We start from the raw sequence: 13,259 nt of genomic DNA on the forward strand, positions 1-13,259 counted from the left end.
CCTCATCAGCTCTAATATAGCACTATGCATTTAATGGATACTGAGTTTAAAAATCTATTCATTAATACTAGCATTAACTTCACTTTGATTGTGACTTAAGCCATTATCATCAGAATTCTCACTCTGAGATATTCACATTAGTGTGTTCTAGCCTTATCACCCTGCAGAAATTGGCCAGTGAGTTATCTGGGTGTAGCTCATAGAGTTGCAAAGAATGTATTTAATGTAATTGTTGTCAAGATATTGATTGCTGGCTCACATAGGGAGTTCTGATTCAGGAGCCCAACTCATTCATTCCAAGCATGATGAGACTTAGAAGCTATTTTGTCTGTGTCCTGACTCCACAAAGATCAGGACCCAAAATATCAATCAATCTGACTTGGATTTAGGTGACAAGATAGCAGCATGATGTAACATTGAATACTGGCACAGGATCTCAAGGGTTTGGATATCATTTTATCTTGTTTTTTTTTTTTCTTTTCTTTTCTTTTATTTTTTTAATTTCTTTTTTTTATATCATTTTAATATAAACAATGTGTACTAGCAAAAGATGAGTTTTTTGAGAGTATGTTTCTTATGTTGTCAGGCTCTCATAATCTCTGGAGATAGGAGGGAAAAATGCTAAGCCCTGGAAAGAAGTAATTCAGACTCAGTATCTCTGAGCCAGTAACTGTAAGTCTCTATAGTAGGGACAATAAATTAATACTCCAAAATTACTAGAATATGCTCCTAATTATTCTTTTACAGGTAGTCAGGTAAAATATTTTAAGTATGGCAAAAAAATACTGACAAATTTCACCACATAGAAAAAAATTCTATATGACAGAACACATCATTTTTTTAAAAGATGGAAAAATTAACCAATAAAGGAAAAATAAAATACATAGGTCAGTAATAGAAAATTAAAATTAATAATAAACAGTAAGCTATTACAATTTTATTGAAAATAAATAAAACTATTTACAAAACTATGGGCAAAGCACATGAACAAATAGCTTAGAAAGAAATATAAATGACTAAGAGATTTTAAAATGTATTGTTTTCTGTTTATGCATACAAATAACCAAAGAACTACATATAAAACAATGATGACTTTTCAGGAATGAGTTCTATTAGATCTATTCCTTTATACTGAACTGGAAAAAACTCAAAATGGATAACAAAACTCAGTATTGTTGAAGATAATCAGAAATGGGTCTTAGTAAGTGGTTGGAAATATAAATTGCCATAACCATCTGGGTGGAAAAAAAAATTGTTGATTCATTATTCAACACATAGTTGTTACATATACAAATTAAAATTTAAAATGAGCATACTTTAAAATGAGCATAATTGCTTTTATATAGCAATTAAGCTTCTAAGTATGTAACCCAAGGAGAAAGAAAAGATGTGATAAAGAAAATGATGTACATACAAATGATTACAAGAAATAAAAATAATAGGAAGAGTTAGAAAAGTTGTAAGATAAAAGATCAGAAAAAGAATAATTTAGATTTATATTTACCAGAAACAAATAATTTAAAATTATAATTGTAAAAGTTGTTATTTAAAATAGCAAAAATTATAGTGTTTAAAATATTAGTGTAAAATATTTTTGACAAAATGTGGAGACTTTAATGAAAGGCATTGTGGACTACCAAAAGAGAGATACACCATATTCATGGATGGTTCAAAAGGAAAATTATGAAAAAAATCTTACAATCCTTCATTTATAAATGAATGAATTTAGTGATATTTCTATAAAATTCTAAAGATATTTTCTTTTTCTTTATTTTCATTTATGGCATATGACAAGCTACCTCTAAATTTTATATGAAAGAGCAAAATTCTTGTAATTACCAACACAATCTTAAGCGGGGGGGTGGGGAGCAAAGTTATGGAACCTATGCGATATCACAATTGATTACAAACTTACAGTAATCAGGCAGCAGAATAGCCTCACTGGGATAAACAAATTGGCAATGAAAAGAATGATCAGGCCAGTTACAGAGCTACACAAATGTGGAAAATCAGTCAGGACTAAGGAGGTATTTCAAATTAGTGGGGAAAATGAAATATCTGATTATGATAGACAACTGATTACCCATTTAAAAAAGAAGGTTAAAATAAATATAAAATGTATAAAAAATTCCATTCTGTGTTAAAGAAAACCTTAATTTTAAACAGAATATGAGCTTTCACAACTTTTTAAAGGAAACAGAAAAGTTCAGGTTTCTGAGCTTATGAGTGGTTGAGACTTCTTAAAGTCATGAAAAGGGCAAATAACATTGTTAATGTTGCACAGATAGAGCTGTACTAAAAACAAAATACCTGCTCATCAAATTACACAATTAAAAGCAAACAAGATGAAAGATGTTCACAAATCATTTACTAATACTGTACTAGAAAGCAGAATATGTGAAGAACTTACAGATCTTAACAAAAAGAGACAACTAGAATTTTTTTTAAAAGAACAGATAATTCATAGAAAAGGAAACCAAATGACCAGAAAACATAAAAAGATGTTCATGATCATTACTACGCAAGAAACACATATTAGAAGTATAAGGATACATTAGTTAATGTACATAAAATGGCAGTTATTTAAGTTTAGCAACAATGTACAAAAGAGTGATTCTTATAAACCGTAAGTGGAAACAGAAATTGGCAAGAGCAAATTAGAGGGATGGGTATGATTGAAAATTTAACATCTACTTACAGATGATTAACTTGGAGAGTCTCTTCAACATTTAACCAAGTAGACACACACACAAATCCCCATAGATGAAGTATTTATACAGCAAATAGTGCAAACAACTTCAATGCTCATCTAAAAGGGACAGGATATCAAAATCACGCTGTGCTCATAAGGTGGATACTATGAAGCTGTGAAAATGAATAAATGACAGCTACACAGATCAACTTGAATAATACGCAAAAATAATGTTTAAAGAAGAGAGCAAGTGTAGACGAGAGTCTCAAGTATTATGCCATTTCTGTAAAGTTAAAACCATACACAACACAACATTTAACCAGTGACGATTACCAGAATGGAATAAAGCATGAAGGAATAATTTTAAATTTGGTGTAAACCAGGTTGATTGTAATCACTAAATTAACATTTGGGAGTAAAGAAAGGATGTGGGGGTTGGGAGTATGGTATCCAAGAATAAGAGGCTAGGGTCCTGAGTGGCAATTGGTGGTAGGAATAAACCCACACCCTCATTTCTAAGCAGCCCTATTACAAGCTGGGAGTAGCTATCCTGAGTTCCCATAGAGGAAGGCAGGGAGGGAGCAGCTGCCAGTCACCACCGGTCACAGGACCATGTGGGTGGCAGGAGGCAGTCCCCTCATGCCCAGGTTCTGTCTCACAGGCTGAGGGCAGAGCCCAAAGCCAGGATAAAAGGGCCTCACGGTCAGGGCACCTCTATACCCTCCTCTCCTGAGGTGCTGACAAACCCAGTGCTGCCTGTGGACCGGTAAGTGTCCCTTGGGACTGAGAGCAGAGCCTTTCACAGAGGGAGCTCAGACCAGAGCAGGGGGCAGGGGGCAGGGGGGATTAGGGCCTTTGCAGTGCATGTGTGTGTGTGTGTGTTGGGGGGGGGTGGCAGTGAGTAGAGGATGAGATTGGGTTCCTGTTAGCAAAGAACAAGCCACAGGGACACTGAGGGACGGGCAAGGAGCAAGGAAGGCTGGGAACATGAGCAGGAGCAACTGTGTGAGTGTTGACAGTACTCTAGAAAAAACAAACTGATCTGTAGTTGTTGGTCTCTGGTTGGAAGAATTTGCAGCATCTACCACCTTACCAAGCTGCAACTGTTGTCAAAAGGGAGGCTGATCTTTGAAAGCGTAACTATCCCTCCCGGGAAAAGTAAAGATGGGAACAGGGACACTCAGCCAGCAGAGAGGAAATCACAGCTGACTGACTTATTTAAGCACTCAGACAAAAGGGCTTCAGAGTTAGAGTAGAACAACTCAAATCTTGATGCTGAGGTGTTAGTTTGAGGTGAGTGTGTGCAGGATACCAGAGCACTGGGACCAGTCAGAGGCCTGGTGCAAGTCCCAGTTTACAGTAAGTTATCTTTTGCCTCAGCTCATTCTTCCAGCCAATCTCCAATGTCCTTTGCGGGTGTGAACTGCTATGTCCCTACTGGACCAGGATATCTAGAAAGTTCTCCAAGAGGGAATGACTGTTTTCCCCAAAGAAGCAATTCCATTTCTAAACTGCTGCCTAGATTAAGTATTTCCGTGATTTTTGCTGTAGAATTTCTCCTCTAGATGTTTGATTTTGAGCACTTTTCCTTAGCATATTTTGACTTCAGTTCTCTAATTATATAACAGATGAAGCACTTCAGAGATGATATGAGAGCATTCAGAGAACTGGTAGAAATAATTAAAGTTTCTCTGTTGGCTTAACCAGGACTCCATTTAAACTGTTCATCAAATAAAGGCACTGGAAATGAAATTGCAGACAGGAAGGAGTGGGGCAGGGGGGCTCTGGGTCCTGGGTCTGACTGTGTAACTCTCTCCCTCAGCTCCTGACCCCGCCAGCCCAGATGTCCTGCCAGCAGAACCAGCAGCAGTGCCAGCCCCCTCCCAAGTGCCCCACCCCCAAGTGCCCCCCAAAGTGTCCCCCAAAGTGCCCCCCAGTCTCTTCCTGCTGCAGTGTTAGCTCTGGGGGCTGCTGTGGCTCCAGCTCTGGGGGTGGCAGCTGCTGTAGCTCTGGGGGTGGTGGCTGCTGTAGCTCTGGGGGTGGCGGGTGCTGCCTGAGCCACCACAGGCGACACAGGTCCCACCGTCGTAGACACCAGAGCTCTGGCTGCTGCAGCCAGCCCTCAGGGGGCTCAGGATGCTGCAGCCAGCCCTCGGGGGGCTCTGGCTGCTGTGGAGGAGGCAGCAGTCAGTCCTCTGGAGGCTGCTGCTGATGGGGACCCTGTGCCAAGAAAAGTATGCTTGAGGATAGCAAGTAACCAAATCCTTCCTCTTGCTCCTATTTTCCTGCTAGTTCTGCCCCTATGGTTCAGGGGTCTGAGTGAAGCCTTGTGCTCTGTCCCCTAGGATCCCTGTTCCCTGGTGTCTAGGAGCCACAACCCCTCCCCCAACCCCATTTACTCACCTTCTCCCCCATATGCATGGCTGCCCTAGGAATCCAAATCACAGACCCTACACCTTTCAGTAGCTTACCTTGTTGTAAACCCAGCATGATGTGAAACAATAAAACTAGAAATCTTCACTCCCTCTTGCTTTGATTGTTGTTTTCTTTTTATTCCTACAGTATCTTTTTCATACTCTGTCCTCAACTCCTGCTTCCCCCGAGGCCTCATTGTGTACGGAACTTACTCAGATTTACCACCTGCACCACTAATGTCCTTAAGAGCAAAACAAATTTTTATTGGTTCAGAATCCAGTCCAGGATCCAACTTTGCCTTTATTTGCCAGAATTCTTTAGTCTCCTCCTATCTGTGACAGTCCAGGCTTTTTGTCTTTCATGATTTGAAGATTTTTAAACAGTTGTTGGTTTTTGTAGAATGCTTATCAGTTTGGGCTTATTTGATGATTCTTCCTGACTTGGTTCAATGGTACATTTTTGTAAGGAGTGTCCTGAGGGCTGATACCATGCCTCACATGATATCTAGTTGTCACACCCCTTGGACCCTAAAAATTGGGAAATTCCTGATAAAGCTGAGACATTGAATTTCTAAATTTCATTCCATCAATTTGTATCTTTTGCCAGTAAAAGCAGCCTTTTCATCCCACTCTGAGTAGGTTAACCATGCATTTCCCAAGGAAGCTGACAGACCTCCTGGAAGCTGTTGCCTGCTGTGCACCACTAGTTCTCTTCAGAAACCATCCCACCATCTATCTTTGTTTCCAAACATGCACCTCGACTCAAGTCCCAGTAGGACGCAAAGGTTACATCACCTTTGCATCCTACTGGGACTTGAGTCGAGGTGCATGTCTGGAAACAAAGAAAGTGTGACCCATAAATAGGTACACTACACTGTAAAAGAACTACATAGATTTTTTTCTAATTTATACAGATATAAACCCAGGGAATATGTATGGGATGGATAATAAGGGTATGAGATAATTGTAAAAGGGACATAAAGTTGGATGAGGCCGAACTTATTTATATAGGTCCACCAAGCAGATATTTTAGACTTAATACTATAGTTTGGTGGTGGTGGTGATGGGGCATGGTGGTGGGGTAGGGGGATGGTTAGACAGGGCTCTAATAGTTTGTTGGGTTGGTTGGCTGAAACATGGACCAAAAAGAGGCTGACACTAAATGAAGATGAAATGCCAGGACGTCCTTGGTATATTATAGATGAAGGTGTCCAAGGCTTATCGGAATGTTAGAGTGGAATTATCAGTTGAGATCTTCTCATCTCCTCTGGAAGGGCCCATGAGACTTATCTTTCATGACTATGAGAAATATATCTGTGAGGAGATAATAGCTTCCTTGAAGAGCTATGTGATTGTTCTCTTTAGGTTAGAAATTACAGTGGAATCTGATGTCACTGAATTGGGAAACCTAAATGCAATAGGGATAATTGGATACCATTGACAGCACTTAGGTACCAAAGGCAAAGGGGGTGTGGTTACTATTGTGGATAATAGTCAAGGCAGTAATCAGAACATTCTGACTCACAGAAAGCTGTGGTTCTGGCTGTTCATCATGGTGGTGTGGAAATGAAGTTGATGGGAAGTCTACTGCATTGTCACTTGATATGTATAAGAGGAAAAATTCTAAGTCAAGTGAACAAAACTCTGAACTGTAAAAAGAAAGAATAATGCTCCCCCAATCAATTCCCAACTTTTAGCTAGATATAGACATGAACCCCGTGAATGAAGGGAAGGTAGGTCCTCTTGAGGAAGAATCCTTGAACTCTGCCAAAGATTTATACTATTAATCTTTCTCCCAGCCTTCCCCAAAAGGACCTATGGCACTTCACCAGAGTAATTGTGCACTGGGGAAAAGAAAATAATCAGACTTTGGGGCTAATTGGACACTGGCTCTGGATTTGACACTAATTCCAGGAGCCTCAAAACATCACTTTTAGGTCCACTTAGAATAGGAGCTTAAAGAAGTCCAGTGATCAATGGAATTTCAGCTCAGTTGTTTTTTTGTTTTTGTTTTTTTTTTTTAATCTTACAATAGGCCCAGTGGGTACTGAACCCACCCTTTGGTTGTTTCCTGGTTCTAGAATGTATGATCGGAACTGATATACAGAAAAACTGGCAGAATCTCTAATCGGTGGAGTGAGGTCTATTATGATGGGGAGGTCAGATAGGAGCCATTAGAACTATCTCTACATAGGAAAACAATAAATCAAAAACAACCCCACACTTCTGAAGGGATTGCAGAGATTAGTGATACAATGAATGATCTGAAGGATGCAGAGGTGGTTATTCCCACCACATCCCTATTTAACTTGCCTATTGCTAGAAAGCAAATGAGTCTTAGAGAATGATGGTGGTTTACTGTAAACTGAAGCCAGTGGTGACTCCTTCCACTTGTAGCTGCTGTACCAGCTGTGGTTTTGTTACATGAGGAAGTTAGCACATCCCCTGGTAACTGACATGCAGCAAGGGATCTGGAAAGCTTTTTTTTTTTTTTTTTTTCTCTTCAGATCTGTTAGGAAAGACCACCAGAAGCAGTTTATTTTCAGTTGGAAAGGCCAGCAATGTACCTTTATTGTCCTTCCCCAGAAGTAGAACAATTCTGCTACCCTATGTTATAGTTTAGTTCTCAGGAATCTTGATTGTCCTTCCCTTCAACAAGTCCTCACACTGGTCCATTACATCAATATTATGTGGATTAGTGCCTAACAAGTAAAAAGTAGCAACTACTCTAGACTTATTGTCAAGGCATCTGTGTGCCAGAGGGCAGGAAATAACTCTGATAAAAACTCAGGGGTCTTCTACCTTGGTGGAATTTCTAGGGGTCCAGTGGTACAAGGTATAGTACAGTGAAACAGAAGTAAATAGAAGTAGTTCCATCTGGCCCCTCCTACAATAAAAAATAAGGCACAACACCTAGTGTGACTCTTTGGGTTTTGGAGGTAACATATTCTTCATTTGCGTGCGTTACCCTAGCCCATTTACCGAGTAACCCCGAATCTGCTAGTTTTCAATGGGGTCCAAGATAGGAGAAGGCACCAGCAGACACAGTGATTCCGTTGAACGGGAAGTTAAGGCTGCCACATGGCTACTTTGGCCTCCTCATGACTGAATCAATAGGAAAAGAAGGTAGTTACTGAGCTCAGTGGGATGATTGATCTTGATTACCACAGAGAAATTAAACTGCTATTCACAGTGGAGGTAAAGAAGAGTATGTGTGGAATACAGAAAATCCCTTGGGGCAACTCTTAGTTCTGCCATGCCCTGCAATTAAAGTCCATGGAAAACTAGAAGAACCCAATTCAGACAGGATATTCATGCCCCATACCCTTTAGGAATGAATATTGGGTCACCTCACAAGCCAGAAAGAACCATGGCCAGAACTACAGGCATTTCTTTCTAGGATATGTTTACTTCCTTACTTTGTTGTGAGTGTGTGTGTTAAGTACCTTTGGTTTCCTCCCATTCTTATCCCCTTGTCATATAACATAAGATGTTTTGACTGATGTATTTCAGTATTGTTCAACATTACATAACAGAAGTTAAGTTAAGGATATCAAAGAGAAGAGCCAACATCATTCAAGGACTTCACATCCTTTTCTGGTGAAAGAGTTTTTGCATTATTTGCTATCCAGAGCCTAATTGCTTCATGTTAGCTGGCAGTATGGCCTTGTCATTGTCTTTATTTGGAGGTTAAATATTATTTAAGGAGATGTATATGGGTGTCAAGTTGACAAGGGGTGAATTGTGATGGTTAATTTTATGTGTGGACTTGGCTAGGCCATGGCACTCAGATTTTAAATCAAACACTCAATGTAAATGTTGATATGAAGGTATTTTTTTAAATGTGATTATCATTTAAATCAGTTGACTTTGAGTAAAAGAAATTACCCTCCATAATGTGGATGTACCGCAACCAGTCAGTAGAAAGAATTAGATAAAACAACAGGGCCACCCAAGAAGAAGGAATTCTACTGGCTGCCTTCAGACTGGCAGCTGCACCATCACCACTCCCTGGGTCTCCAGCCTGCCAGCCTGCTCTGCAGTTTTCAAACTTGTCAGCTCCCACAGCTGTGTGGGCTAGTTCCTTAAAATAAATTTCTCTGTATATGTGTACACATCTTATTGGTTCTGTTTCTCTGGAAAACCCAGACTAACACAAGGCATGTGGATATGTGAGTGAATGAGGGAAAGAATGAGGTGGGGGGAGGGATGGATTAGGTAAGGGCTTTTTGTGTCTTTTACTCATTTCATTGTGTATGCTTATTTACTTTTGATTTTGTAAGATGTATTTATATATTGGGACTATCAACTATCAACTTCTTACTGAGTATATGTGTTGTATTGTTCTGTAGTTATTTGTCTTTTTACCTTATATATGATACTTTGTGCTGTATAAAACTTATTTTTTTCCTGTAATCTAACTGATCAACTCTTTTCTTTATATATTATGGGTTCCGTGCCATTCTTATTACACCCTCCCCCATTAATAGTTAAGCAACAGTTGTCTGTATTTTCTATTGATTTTAGAATATTGATTTTAGAGATGAAGAAAACTACAATTTATTAAGTGCTCATTTGTAGCTCTGAAAGGAGGAAAGGAAAATTAATTTAGTCTGAATTGCTTCCCATGTGATCTCAGCAGTGCCCCCATCCAGCTCCCTGAGAGAAGAGGGAATGACGATGTAAGAGACAGACCCCTTTGGGTGAATAGGTGACCTCAGAAGCCCTCTAATAGTCAAACGTGTTTACTGAATGCCAAAAGCCAGTGATAGCTCATAACCAAAGCCAAAGTGTCAGTCCAAGTGATAGGGTTGCAATCATGTGGCTGATTCATCACTAAGTCCAAGCAGATGGAGAGTTTGAGTGCTGCCCTGCCTGGAGGCAGGGGCATGGGCCAGATTACCTCCTTGAATCAGAAGCTGAACTCCCATGTGAGCCAAGGCATGGATATCCTAGACACTCCCCATAAGGAAGCCCACTGGAACAACTTGAACAAATGTCATGGTCAGGTGAAACAGTGGCTGACTTCTGAGGGGTGTGGCCATTCACACCTCACTGAGCCTGTCTTGGAGTGTGGTCTCTCATGAGGGTGACTGGAGTCATAGGGAATAGCTGGTTGCGAACTGCCAAGGTAGTAGTAAGACTAATGAAAGGGTTTTTAAAAGTCTATGCTTGCATAAGCATATACTACTTGTTAAAGGGGAATGAGAAATATGAGGCACAGCTGTGTTGTTAAAGGGATTTTTAAAATCTCCTTTGTAAGATAATGTTATGGAAAGGATACAGAGCAAATGGGACTTGAACTGCATTGTCTCAGAAAGGAAAATATCATGGAATAAAGTGTGGGAGTTCCTCCACTGCCACATGACATGGATGGCCACTGGCCATGAGGGATCAATGCCTACTGTGGAAGCCAGTCTTGTTCTGTCTCTTCTCTATATGAGTGAAATGTTATTCCTCTAGTAATTGAATGCACTATGTTTTCCTTGGCAACTCTGATATTGAGATTCAATGGGCAGAGTGTTTATAGTGCTCCCCTGGGATTCATAACCTGTGTATGGTACTCTGCCTGACAAAAAGAAGAGGGTGCAACAGACACATTGACAAATGGGAAACCTCAGAAAACCAATGCTTTGATGGGCAAAATGTTTATATATTGGACTGCTAATAAAACCATGAGACTTTTAACAAAGGCTTAAAATCCTGTCTTCATAATACAACGATGCTGCTGACTCACTAACTCCATCTAAGTCAGGTCAATTGACAGTTTGGGCATTGCCTGCATAGAGGTAACGGCATGGATCAAATGGCATCTCAACTCCATCATCTCACCAATCAGGAGCAGGAATCCATGTTTTGACCACTTCCCCATTACCAGCTCCTTTGGAAGAGCCTGAATGTTGGCTCCAAGCTGCTTAGGAGCTTCCCTGGTATAATCTGAAACTGGCTTTTATTGGCAGAGGGCAGGGAGAGAATGAAGAAAGCCTCAGGTTGATAGGCAACAGGTTTGACGACAAGAAAACTCATTCAAGAGGCTTGCATTGGGCCGCTGAAAGACAGGTAGATCTTCACACCCCCACCCCTTCAAATCTTAAAAAGTTATATGGAGGCCTTAACTGGGCTCAGTCACATAAAATATCCAGGTGGTCTCAACACATAATCATCTCAAGTCTGTGTCCTTAGGGCAGCCTCTGGGAGCAGGGAAGAATAGCTGAACTCACATCCCAAGGATGGGGAAGGGGTGAGAAATCTTCACTTGCCAAGTTCCATCTAGCTTATGGGCCAAATAGTAGTCACATCCTCTCCATGACCTCCCCCAACACTGAGCAGGAGAACAAATCTCTCAGCACAATGTGGGGAACACACCTCACTGAGCCTATTTTGGAGAGTAGTCTCCTGTGGGAATGACCTTATTCATCAGGATTAGGTATTTGCCACTTGAAAAATCAATGCTTATGTTAGTAATACGATTTTAAGATCATTAACTACTCACTGTGCATAGCTCTGTATGAGCCAATGAAGGTAAACAAATATAAGATCCAAGCCAGAATGTGAAGGAACTTATTATAACCTTATTTGAGTGATATGATGCAAGATACACAACATTTCCCCACCCCCCAACTCAGAGCAGAGATGCAACAGTGGGATTGGCCAGGTGCCAGCCCCTTTATCTCTTGATAAGGAAGTGTTCCAGGCCCAAGGCCCCACTCTGTGCTGCTGAGTGGGGATCAAAACACTATACCAACAAAACTTTTTTCCCAGCACCTTGAGTTGTCAACTTTTCATTATCTCATGGAATGAAGAAAGCACTGCTGAGATCTAACCAGAAACAATGCAGAATGAGAAATCATTTTTCTCTGTGCCCCAGAAGCAGCACCAAGCAAATCTGCAATCTTTGCTTTTTCTCTACAAACCCTTTAAATCCTAATAAATTATAAATGATGAAGTAATATTCTTAGAGTCTAGATGAAAATTCAGTTACTATTTTAAATAGCAACTTTTAAAGTTATATTTTCTAAGTCTTCTTACTAATTTTTTTATATTTACCTCATATTTATCTCAACTGTGCTGGGTTCTCGCATTACTTCTGAATCGTTGAGTGGACATTCTTATGCATCTTTTCTTTCATTTTTCTTTTTTAACATTGACTCAATTTCATAACAATGTTTATCTTATGTTATGAATGGTACATTCACTTTAAGCTCAGTTCATCTACCCCAATAAATATTTGTTGAATGAATTAAGGAATCACTCAAATCTTTATGCTAATTTGCATTCTCAGGAACAAAGCATAAGTGACCATTTGCACTTCACCTGTTTTTGTACCAATAATGAGTTTTGTGAGCTAATTATAAATCTGACAGCTCCCTCCTTAAAAAACAAATCCTGTTTCTTCTGTATGAGTGAGATAGAATTGGTTTTCCAAATTAATTTCAGTGGTAATTACAGATTTTTTTTTCTTCCTTCTCTTTTGCTTTTTTTTTTTTTTGAGATTTTATTTATTTATTTGAAGATAAAGAGAGAGAGCACAAGCAGGGGAAGAGGCTTAGGAAGAAGGAGAAGCAGACTCCCGACCAGCAGGGAGCCTGACATGGGGGGATGGGGACCCTTATTCCAGATTCCTGGGATCATGACCTGAGTACCAAAAGCAGGTGGCCCACTTTCTCTTTCTTTAGAATCCATCCTTCATGGTTTTTCCAAATCTTTTATAGGAATGTTACTTGTTTACTCTTAATTTATATGAACCCTATATTTATTAGGGATTTTAGTCCTATAACTGTAATTTGCAATCTATTTTCCCAAGTTATTTACTGTACCATTTTTTATAGTGGTTTTAGATTCATAGAAAAACTGAGAGAAAGGTACAGAGATTTCCCATATACCCCCTACGATCATCTATGTATAGTTTCCCCATTATCAACATCCCCCAAAAGAGTGCTACATTTGTTACAATCCATGAACCTATATCAATACATCAATGTCACCCAAAGTCCATAGTTTACATTACTGTTTACTCATTCTATAGATTTGAACAAATGTATAATGACAGGTATCCATAAAAATGGTATTATATGGAGTACTATCACTGTGCTAAAAATCCTTGGTGTTCTGTCTACTCATACCTCCCCATCCTATCCTCAGCAACATCCTGA

At 39.6% G+C, this 13,259-nt stretch overlaps 1 long non-coding RNA gene across 1 annotated transcript; it reads left to right on the plus strand.

The window, feature by feature from the left end:
- The first annotated feature begins 3,390 nt into the window (after window positions 1–3,390).
- On the plus strand, window positions 3,391–5,212 carry LOC101673093. The gene is made up of 2 exons (XR_201382.1): window positions 3,391–3,458; window positions 4,515–5,212. It is a non-coding gene; the product is annotated as an uncharacterized LOC101673093 (long non-coding RNA).
- Window positions 5,213–13,259: the final 8,047 nt, after the last annotated feature.

This window comes from Mustela putorius, unplaced genomic scaffold (assembly GCF_011764305.1).
Source record: "Mustela putorius furo isolate JIRA1106 unplaced genomic scaffold, ASM1176430v1.1 tig00000695_pilon_pilon_pilon, whole genome shotgun sequence".
In the NCBI taxonomy this organism is placed as follows: domain Eukaryota; kingdom Metazoa; phylum Chordata; class Mammalia; order Carnivora; family Mustelidae; genus Mustela; species Mustela putorius.